The sequence below is a fragment of the Neoarius graeffei genome, chromosome 1, assembly GCF_027579695.1.
Source record: "Neoarius graeffei isolate fNeoGra1 chromosome 1, fNeoGra1.pri, whole genome shotgun sequence".
Taxonomy (NCBI): domain Eukaryota; kingdom Metazoa; phylum Chordata; class Actinopteri; order Siluriformes; family Ariidae; genus Neoarius; species Neoarius graeffei.
The window spans coordinates 22,033,646-22,044,925 of record NC_083569.1 but is presented as its reverse complement, the minus strand read 5'-3'; the positions used below and the strand labels follow the sequence as shown (position 1 = coordinate 22,044,925).

Below are 11,280 nucleotides of genomic sequence, written 5' to 3'. Positions count from 1 at the left end.
GTTGGTCTCATTTGCTTGTGTTTCTAAACTTATACTTTTGTAATGTCAGGGTTCAAAGCTCACACAGCTGCAGTCACGTGACCGCGCCTTCTGATATGACTTAGTGTTCCGACTGATTCACAAATCACAACAAAGGAAGGAGGACAAGGACAGAGACTGAAGATCTTAATTCATTTACTTAAAGAAAATAGAAATATTTACAAAATGAATGCATGGTGTGAGTAAGGCAATTAATCAGTAGTGTTAGACAGTGCAAGCATGTGATGATAGTGGAGTGAAGAGCTGTAACATGAAAGAAAAAACAAATATAAAACAAAGCCATAACAAATAACCAAACCCAAGCCAGCAGGTGATGAGCTCCAAGCCCCCGCCATTTCCCAAAGGCTCCTCCTTTTAAAGGAGATCCCAGGTGTTTCCGTAATGAGCTCCTCAGCCACAACTCCAAGCATCACAGCGGCAGCGCTGAGAGTCTCACAGCCTCCAATCCAGTGTCACTAACCTGATCCAGTGTTCAGTGCAGCTCAGGTTTCTCTGCACTGACCACAAATCTTTCACCTTTTACTAAACATTTCCGGGGAGAGGGATGTTAATGAGCTCAGCTTATTTTTGCAGGCTTTGCTCTGGTAGAGCTGGACATGTTTCATGGTCAAATGTTAGAAATATCGAGCCTTTTGCATGGAAACCACACACACACGGTGACGTCTCTCTTCAAAAGGATCCAGCTGTTGGGGGCGGGGTCTAGCTGTGTTTACCTTTCTTACCTTTCTACCCAATCAGAGTTCAGTGCTATTTGGCTTGAAGAATTCTCTGCGATTCCAGAAAAGGTTAAAATTGTCTATGAAGTTTATACCAAATAAAAAATAAGTTTTTCCAAGCCAGGTGTTAAGACTGAAGAGTCTAGTAAATACAAAGCTTCCCCTTGCAGGGAGTGGGCCACTGATAAAAGATTGTATTCTAGTTTTATAGAGATCAGAAAAAAGTTTTCTGAAATCATCTTGGACAAACAGCTGTTCTCTGAAAACATCATTTGCTCCCACATGCACAACAATACGTTTGATAGTTTTATGCTTGGACATGAGTTTCAAAATGCTGTCTTTGGTGTCAGAGATGGATGCATTTGGAAGGCAGCAAATAATCAGTGTTGGGAGTAATGCGTTACAAAAGTAACGAATTACTGTAATGCATTGCTTTTTGCAGTAACGCGGTAATGTAAGGCATTACAGAAAAAATTTGGTAATATTTTACTCGGTACAAATGTCAGTAATGCGCGTTACAATGCATTTTTAACCTGGAATGAAGTGGTGGGGTTTTTTTTCCTTCAAACAAATTCGCCAAAATCACATGAGATCAGCAGAGGTGAAACGTCCGCGCAAAATGTTTCACTGCCTTTTCCTTTAGGCTAGTCAGACAGGAGCGAGAGATGAGTGAACCTGCAGCTGATCTAATGTCGGATAGCACATTATCCAGATGGGCATATGCCCATTACTTTAAGTTTGTGAAAAATAAGGATGTGAAGAACATCGTAGTCAGATGCACTTTGTGTGCTAAACCTAAAGAACTGTCCACTTCCCAAAATAGTACCAGTAATTTAACTAAACGGGGCAGCACAGTGGTGTAGTGGTTAGCGCTGTCACCTCACAGCAAGAAGGTCCGGGTTCGAGCCCCGTGGCCGGCGAGGGCCTTTCTGTGTGGAGTTTGCATGTTCTCTCCGTGTTCGCATGGGTTTCCTCTGGGTGCTCTGGTTTCCACCAAAGACATGCAGGTTAAGTTAACTGGTGACTCTAAATTGACTGTGAATGTGAGTGTGAATGGTTGTCTGTGTCTATGTGTCAGCCCTGTGATGACCTGGCGACTTGTCCAGGGTGTACCCTGCCTTTCGCCCGTAGTCAGCTGGGATAGGCTCCAGCTTGCCTGCAACCCTGTAGAACAGGATAAAGCGGCTAGAGATGATGAGATGAGAATTTAACTAAACATTCACAGAGGTGCCACAGTAACATGAAGGAAGCAAGCGGAGGATGAGAGTGGCGATAAAATCACAAAGCAGCCAAAATTAACGTTCGCCTGCTCTGAGATGCTCCTTCAGCCTCAGGAGGTTAGGAGACTTGTGGTGGAGTATGTTGTTGAAGATATGCTGACAGTTTGTTTACATTTTTCCTACGGAAGCCGCGAGAGGCCCTTCATATAATCTTTTTTTATTCACCTTGTTATCCCGAGATAACGACATAATTAATTCAGGATCTCGAGAAAACAACACAACTAATTCGAGATCTCAAGAAAACAAAACCGTTATTTTGAGATCTCGAGAAAACAAAACAATTATTTCATAATCTCAGCTGGATCACTGTATCTCCGTCGGTAGAGACGAAGCCGGGCCAGTCTTCTGCAGAGGTGCCATGGACTAATTTTGAAATTATCCCTTATTAAAAGACTTAATTCAATCTCTCCCTGTGTCAACCCCTGATCAAAATATTGCCTTATTAGGTGATCGATTATTCCAGACATTCTAATGACCAAAGTTGCGTCTATACAGAATGAGAAATAGCCCCAAAGTCAGCATATCACAAGTCTCTTAGCATACCTGAATGAACCATTTCTCAGCTGTTTTCTCAAGATCATGAAATAATTGTTTTGTTTTCTTGAGATCACGGAATAATTGTTTTGTTTTCTCGAGATCACGGAATAATTGTTTTGTTTTCTCGAGATCTCGAAATAACAGTTTTGTTTTCTCGAGATCTCGAATTAGCTGTGTTGTTTTCTCGAGATCCTGAATTAATTATGTCATTATCTCGGGCAGGCCCGCCGACAGGGGGGGACAAACGGGTATGTTGTCCCGGGCCCAGGAATGGGGGGGGCAGAACTGGGCTCTCATGAAGTTGTGATTATTTTATTTCATTTCAAAATGTGTTGATTTGGGGGAGAAATGTGCTATATTTGCATTTAATAAATGATTTCTAGATCTTTTGCCTTTATTGTCTTTGAAAAAGGCATCAAGAACCCCCTACCACCCCAATGCAAAAATGGTTTGGTCTGACTCTTTGATTAAGGGGAAAAAAACGACATTGTTTGATCATAGCGCTTCGACAATCAGCGTGCGTGCCATTTGCCAACATGCACAAGTCAGGAGCACAGAAAAGAAAAGAAAAGAAAAAAAGAGAGGAAGAAACCAAGAGACTCAGGGGCTCACTGCATAAATATTTAAAAAAAAAGATTCGGATGATGCAGCAGGTACTAGCAAAGGCAGTGGGGCAGCTGAGCCAGGTAAGACCAGTGTTGGGCATGTTACTTTCAAAAAGTAATTAGTTATAGTTACTAGTTACTTTTCCCAAAAAGTAACTGAATTACTAACGGAGTTACTTTGTCATAAAAGTAACTAATTACCAGAGAAAGTAATTATTCAGTTACATTTTGTTCCCCCTCAAAAAAAAAATCAAATTCAATTAGTGTAATCATAATAAAAGTGAATGTTAAATGTGTTTAAAGACTGAAATGGACACTTAACAGAACCAATTAGTAATGTTATCTACACTATATTAATATTTTTGTGGGACAATGTGAGATAAGACATCTATCAAATGTAATATATTTTTGTAGTTATTAAAATTATGTTACTAATTACTGGCCACTGACGAGGACAAACGCTTTGTTCCTCGACATAATGTGCATTGCACGTAAACACTCTTGCCTTTTATTTCAAGTAATGAAAAGTAATGGCTGTATTTCCAATGTGAAAGCGCAGTGCTGGGCTGACTGCTCGCCATCGCTGTGTCTTCCGATTGAAAGAGCGCGCAGTAGTGCAGTAGGCGTGGCCTACCCACGTATGTTGTCCAAATCTACTCTGATTGGCTTACTGTGCCGTTGTCTCGCGTCTCCACACTAAAGCAGAGGAAAGAAAGGCTGAACGAGCAGCGTGCCAGATGAGAACAGCTTTAATAAAGTAACGCATAGTATTTTATTGTAAGTAACGGGAACGGCGTTATAACGATGTAAAAAGTAATTAGTTAGATTACTCGTTACTAAAAAAAGTAACGCCGTTAGTAACGCCGTTTATTTCTAACGCTGTTATTCCCATCACTGGGTAAGACACAGCCAACTTTTTCCAGCCCCGTAAAGTAACCCCAACCAAGGCACGCGCGGCACGCAATTCATGTTACAAACGAGGGGAGAGCAAGTCACACTGAACACCATATCAAATGCACAGGGCATTGAATCATTTCATAACCACAACAGCTTAATAACAGTGCGTTTCATATATCTGACTGAAGCTAAGAATATTCACATTAGCCCGCAATCATATCCCGCCGTTTCTCGAGCGGTGTGTTCTTCTATACTTTTCACACTGGACAGTACGCACGCCCGCACAACAAAAGTCCGGCGCATTGCATTTCGCACCTGAATAGTTGCAGACTAAGGAAATGTTAAAATGTTAAAACTGTAAAAATGTTGAAATGCTAAAATGAAATGGTTGTTGACCGGTTGAATGGTTTTTGAATACCTGTCATTTAAGGGTTGGTGTGAGTAGAGACTGGGATAAGAGAGGTGGGTGTGTGTGTGGGTTGTTAGGGGGGGCCCATTCAGAGCATTTTGTCCCGGGCCCAGCCAAAGCTGTCAGCGGCCCTGTCTCGGGATAACAAGGTGAGTAAAAAAAGGATTATATGAAGGGCCTTTCTTGGCTTCCGTATTTTTGTCCTGTATAACTGAGTTTTTTTTTCTGGTCGGAAGTCAGACTAAAGTGATTGAGCTGCCTTTCCTTCGAGGGCTAATATGTCTAAGCACTTCAATATCATTAAAAGCACTTTGATTTTGTTATTTCTAATTCTGTTTTTCGAAATGTGACTGGGTAGCCTCATATAGCTAATAGTCATTGTCTAGCTGTGATTTAAAAGGCTTGTGGGTTTTTTTTTCAGGCCAGTTTTATTGTAGGCTACGATTTGCCATAATATGTTCATTTTTGTTAAATTTCTGAAATGATGGAGTCATATCCCTTAGGGCTAATCTTTTTTTTTTTTTTTTATGAAGCATAAACTATGCTTAATGCTGTAAACTTGAAAACAATAAAGGCATAGAAATGCTAATCTTGTATCCTGTCATATCTTTAGACATTACAATACATTACAGTTCAATTAATGTTAATATGAATACGCCTAAAGTTACAGTATTTCTATCACAATTTGCCAGACTTTCACCTATTGTCTGTTCTTGCAATGATTGTTCCTTGTATTGTGCCATGAGCCATCACTGTGGCTATTATATTCTACTGTTTTTAACCATAAGCCTAGCTCAGTCAGATACCACATCACCTTCCACTGGATGTGTGATGAGCTATTGAGCGTCTTGAGCTACATTTAGATTGCCAAATCCATACTTCCAGTTATTTTGGTGAGAGTAACTTAAAAGTAATGCAATAGTAGTGTAATGCCTTACATTTTAAATACAGTAATATTGTAATGTAACTCATTACTTTAAAATGACAGTAACAAGTAATAAATAATGCAAAACAGTTTTGAAGTAACTTGCCCAACACTGCAAATAATCATCCCATGTCCTTTTAAATGTCTTACAGTGGAATCACCAAGAACAAGGGTTGTGGGATCAGGTGGTGTTACGAGCTGCTTTTTGCCTCTTCCCACAGCTTTTCGGTTGTGGTGCGATCTCTTTCTATGATGTGCTTGTCCGCCTGAAAATTCCGCTTCCACATCCCTGAGGCATTCAAATTTGTTCTGAAGCCTTATGGGCTGTGGATTTTCCATAAGATTGTAAACCCTATTGTAGTTTGTAGACCTGGCTCTATTTCTAATAGCATGGCTGTGGAGCATGGGTTGCATAGTATCAGAACGAACTGGTGTTGAGGTAATTACTCTTCTGTTTTTATTTTTGGGCCTGCCACCCATCGTGTGCCAGTTTTCTGTACTCACATTTTGCTTTGTTAGATCGATGCATTCATCCACTCAATTTGCAATGCCATCGGCCTGTCGGGGTGCGATCTCTGCATTCTCAGCCACTGTTTCTGTACTCCTTTCATGAGATATCGCTCTTAGTTCATCCGTCTTTGGCAGAGCATCAATCTTTGTTTCCAGGATAGAAATCCTCTGTTCTAGTTCTGTGCATTTTCTGCAGGATCTCCTGGATTTTTTGCCCCTTGGCATTTTGTTTTAAAAGCTAACTTATCTTGTAAAGGTGAAAAATAAAATGAAGAAATAGTGGAAATTAAGTGAAAAAGTAAAATAAAATAAAGATCAAGCAGAAGCAAAGCAGGAGCAAAGCAAAGAAGCATCCTACTCGCTTGAGTAGGCTCTTCATGTGGGGCCATCCTCAGCAGCAGCCAGTGGTTTTCAGGTGATGAGAACTCCAACCAAAAAAAGCTGACCAGTGTTTTTGGTTCTTAAAAAAAAATGTAATTTTCTCAACCTCATGCTTTTTCCATGCATATCTCATAGTCTTCTTGTCCAAAGTTTCCTAGCACTACATAGTCCAAAATTATAATTGTGTCACCAGGAACTTACGAATATGTGCAGCATGATAAGAATCCTTTAGAGTTTTAGCTGCAGTCTTTTTTTTATATCAACTGGCTCACTGACAGAGAATTGAGCAGAACTGTTTTGAAGAAACAGTGAGAACACACAAGCAATGAATGATACAGGCACCACTTTTCCTCAGTCCCAATATCTCAGCTCAGAACTCTCTACCTTCAGAAGGAAGGTCAAAGGCCCCAGTGAGAATTGAAATCACCACCCCTGGTTTACAAGACCAGTGCTCTAAACAGGCACCTATCTATTGTAGAGTCAGCCCAAAGCAGAACCTTGAGGACCCTTTGCTGATCCTCGAATACCACTTGTCCACCAAGTCACCACTTTTCCACTGAGGGCTGGTTCCGAGCTGGTGCCTAATCTTGAGCCAGTTCTTGAAGTTTCCACAGCCAAAGAAACAGCTCTCAGCCAGGAAAACTGGTCACAGTGTGCCACCAAATCCTTGCTGGTTTAGAACCAAGAACTGCTTATGTCAGTGGCTAGGACTTGTTTTGCTGGGAAACAATCTTGAAGGAGGTTTTTTTTTTTTTTGCACAACATTTAAGGGTTCATCTCTGAGAAACAACCAAAAACTCCATGAGATGACATGAGGAAGAAACCTTGAGAACAACCAGACTCAAAAGAGAACCCATCCTCATCTGGGTCACACCAGATGGTGAGATTATAAATAAGTTCCCTTCAATAACTTTGTGCCACATTGCCAAAATTTGCAACAGACCCCTTGCACCGATGTCACACTTACATTCGCAACCGTTACTGCCCTTGTCCTGGGGGACAAGCGAGCTTTGTTTACATACTGAAGGCAAGTGATATTGAAGATGTCAAACATCTTCATGGAAGGAATCGGTCTTGCACCGACAGAAGACTTTTGTCTCAGGCACTGCTGGGATACCATGGCTCCTGTTTACTGGCAGTCCCTTTTGGGCCAGATTTATCATCTTGGCATGGCTTTTCATCTCACGCTCTTCCACAATTATGGGTGGCATACTGCTTGCCTGTACTTCTTGATTGTAGAGGTGCATTTTTGTCAGCAATTGAAAGAAACCTTCAAGAGAGTCTCGAGAGCAAAGACCTGTGGCAGGACCTGAATCGGCAAGCCTTTAAATGCAACAAGCCTTCTCTGTGAGCAACTGAAATCAACATTCAGTAGAGTCTTGCATCAGGCGCTGCTGGGTTTTCTCCCACATGGAGAATGCAAGTGTGGGCTTTGGAGGTGTAAGCACAAATTATGGCAGGAGTGAATGTCATGAGTATTGTGAGAAACTGGAATTTCAGGTACTGCTTCCTTTTGGGTAAATTCATAGGAAGAGGTGGAACATGGTGATATTTCTGTTTGACTGGGGTCAAGACAGAATTGCATCTCAGATGGAAAAGAGGGAATGGCCATATCCAAAGGATTTCGCCTCGGTCAACGATTTTGGTTGGAAAAAGCTTCCCTGCAGAGTGTATGCAAAAGGAAATGACTCTGGTGGGACTTGAACCCACAACCTTTGAATGGCTTCTCTGATGACCCTAGAAGTCCAACACGCTATCCATTGCGCCACAGAGCCCATTTTGCCCTACCGTCATGGTGTTTCCTCTCAGATTCTTTAAAATTCCTGGCTGGCCTCACGTTTCCTGTTCTGTTCCAGGGACAAATCCTTTTCTCGTCATAACAGATGAAATGAACATGCAGTAAACCTCAAAACCAATGAACTCTGGGAGGATCTCAACCCACAAGCATCAACACAAGGCCTGCAATTCAACATCCAGTATGCCACCATGCCGTCTTCGCTTGTTTTTTAGCTCAGAAAGTAAGATGGGCACGGAAGGAATTGGTCTTGCACTGACAGAAGACTTTTGTCTCAGGCACTGCTGGGATACCATGGCTCCTGTTTACTGGCAGTCCCTATTGGGCCAGTTTTATCATCTTGGCATGGCTTTTCATCTCACGCTCTTCCACAATTATGGGCGCCATACTACTTGCCTGTACTTCTTGATTGTAGAGGTGCATTTTTGTCAGCAATTGAAAGAAACCTTCAAGAGAGTCTCGAGAGCAAAGACCTGTGGCAGGACCTGAATCGGCAAGCCTTTAAATGCAACAAGCCTTCTCTGTGAGCAACTGAAATCAACATTCAGTAGAGTCTTGCATCAGGTGCTGCTGGGTTTTCTCCCACATGGAGAACGCAAGTGTGGGCTTTGGAGGTGTAAGCACAAATTATGGCAGGAGTGAATGTCATGAGTATTGTGAGGAACTGGATTTTCAGGTACAGCTTCCTTTTGGCCAAATTCGTAGGAAGAGGTGGAACATGGTGATATTACTGTTTGACTGGGGTCAAGACAGAATTGCATCTCAGATGGAAAAGAGGGACTGGCCATATCCAAAGGATTTCGCCTCGGTCAACGATTTCGGTTGGAAAAAGCTTCCCTGCAGAGTGTATGCAAAAGGAAATGACTCTGGTGGGACTCGAACCCACAGCCTTTGAATGGCTTCTCTGATGACCCTAGAAGTCCAACATGCTATCCATTGCACCACAGAGCCCATTTTGCCCTACCTTCATGGTGTTTCCTCTCAGATTCTTTAAAATTCCTGGCTGGCCTCACATTTCCTGTTCTGTTCCAGTGCAAATCATAAAGGTGAGAGAGGACAGCCCTGACGAGTACCTCTACTCAAGGGGAAGATATCCGATACTGAACCATTTACGAAAACCCTCGCAGCTGGGGACCTGTACAGCACCTTGATCCACTCAACAAAACTGGAGTCCAAACCATACCTGTTCAAAACATCAAATAGATACTCCCACCTGATCAAAAGCTTTTTCAGCATCCAGTGACACAGCAACAACCTTGCTTTTTTGTCATTTGCGTTAATTGTATAACATTTAGAAACCGTCGGACACTGGAGTGTGAGTTCCTACCCCTGATGAATCCTGTCTGGTCCAGTCTCACTCAAATGGGCAACACTTCTTTCAAACTTCTAGCCAGAAGCGTAGACAAAATTTTACAATCAACCCCAAGCAAGCTTATTGGTCTATAGAATGTACAAAGATCAGGAGATTTATCTTTCTTTAAAATCAGAGAAATATGGGTGAGATTTAAAGTTGGTGGGAGTGTGCCCCTCCTAAATGATTCCATAAACATGTTAGTTAAGTGCCCCACTTCAAACTTTGCCATCTTTTTATAAAATTCAGGTCCAAACCCATCAGGGCCTGGTGCTTTCCCACTCTGTAGGGATTTAATGGCTTCCAAGACTTCCTAGGCTGTGACTGGCCTACACAGACCTTTTCTGCTTTCTTCAGATAGGGTAGGGAGATTAATTCTGTCAAAAAAAAAAATCCTTAGAATTGATATGTTTTGACACTCAGATGAGTATAGCTTGAGCTAGATGAGCAAGTAGCCAGACGGATTTATTCCCAGATTCAAACAGTCTGTGCCTGGCATAAAATATTGCTGATTCTGCTTTTTGAGTTAGCAGTTGATCTAAAGCAGATCTGGTTGCTTCTAATTTCTTCAACACAGAACTGGAGAAAGACACTTTAAAATCTCTTTCCAAGATAGCAATGTCTCGATCAAGCTCCAACTGTTTTGCTAATATGTTCTTCCTCTTCGCAGTTGTGTAAAAAATGATAGACCCTTTGAGGAAGGCCTTGTCTGTTTCCCATAAGGTCGAGGCTGAAACCTCAGGTGAATCATTTGTAGAAATAAAAAAGTTCCCATTGATTTCCTAAATATGTTAAAAATGCAGGATTGCTAAGAAGAGATGGATTTAAACGCCAATGTCTAGATAAAGGGTCATAGTAAGGAGGCAGGCGTTCTATAGAGATTGATGAGTGGTCTGAGAGAATGCATGTGTTAATGGAGCAGGCTCCGGTTCTGTCAAGGGCCGATCTAGAGATGAAAATATAATTAATTCTAGAAAAAGAATGATGGGGATGTGAGGAAAAATGTGAAATCTTTCTCTCATGGATTAGTGACTCTCCATGTGTCAAATAACTTGAGGTCTGACCAAAGCTCTATTGTTGCTTTTGCCATCTTTGATAACAAAATATTATTTCCAGATATTATTTGTCAAGATATTATTTGTTTATTGGTGACCTTGTTAAAATAATAAAGAAAAAATATTTCTTTCTTTGCCCGACCTAACTTTTCCCTATTTCCTGGTTTTCTCCATGCTCAACAAGCAGCTGGACCATTAGTCTGCAGTAATTCTTTCCCCTACTTTTTCATTAGACAGATCACACAACACTCAGCTGTTCCTTTTCAAAATTCAACAATCCCCACCCCCTAGTTACTTACTTACTGACAGCTGAATCCTTTTGAAAAGAGACATCGTCTTGGGGGCTTGTGAGGGGGGTCCATGCAAAAAGCTCAATATTTCTAACATTTGACCACCAAAAATGTTATCTATCTATCTATCTATCTATCTATCTATCAAAAATGCTCGTTGGTCAGACATTTCCCTGCCTGTTTGCAATGGATAATAAAGCTGTAAAGGTGTAAGAGATTGGCCAAGGTCAAATTATCCTATACCAGCTTTCTGGACCTCCAATACAGTTTCACTAACCTGATCCAGTGTTAAATGTAGCTTAGGTTTCTCTTCATTAACATATAAAGCTTTTGTGGTTTACTACAGACTGCTGGAGAGAGGCATCTTAGTAAGCTCAACTGTGTGTGTGTGTTTTTTTTTTTTTTGTAGGTTCTGCTCTGGCTGAGTTGTACATTTTTGGTGGTCAAATATTAGAAATATCAAGCTTCTTACAAAGAATCTCTTCCAACC

The 11,280-nt window shown here is 41.3% G+C and overlaps 3 non-coding genes across 3 annotated transcripts; 1 reads left to right on the top strand and 2 right to left on the bottom strand.

Moving 5' to 3' along the window:
- The first annotated feature begins 517 nt into the window (after positions 1-517).
- On the top strand, positions 518-631 carry LOC132896370 (U5 spliceosomal RNA). Its single transcript, XR_009656009.1, has one exon. It is a non-coding gene; the product is annotated as a U5 spliceosomal RNA (small nuclear RNA).
- A 7,353-nt stretch (positions 632-7,984) lies between these two features.
- Positions 7,985-8,074, bottom strand: trnar-ucu (transfer RNA arginine (anticodon UCU)). Its single transcript is given in 2 exon segments — positions 7,985-8,020; positions 8,038-8,074. It is a non-coding gene; the product is annotated as a tRNA-Arg (tRNA).
- Positions 8,075-8,955: 881 nt separating this feature from the next.
- Positions 8,956-9,045, bottom strand: trnar-ucu (transfer RNA arginine (anticodon UCU)). Its single transcript is given in 2 exon segments — positions 8,956-8,991; positions 9,009-9,045. It is a non-coding gene; the product is annotated as a tRNA-Arg (tRNA).
- Between the last annotated feature and the right edge of the window lie 2,235 nt (positions 9,046-11,280).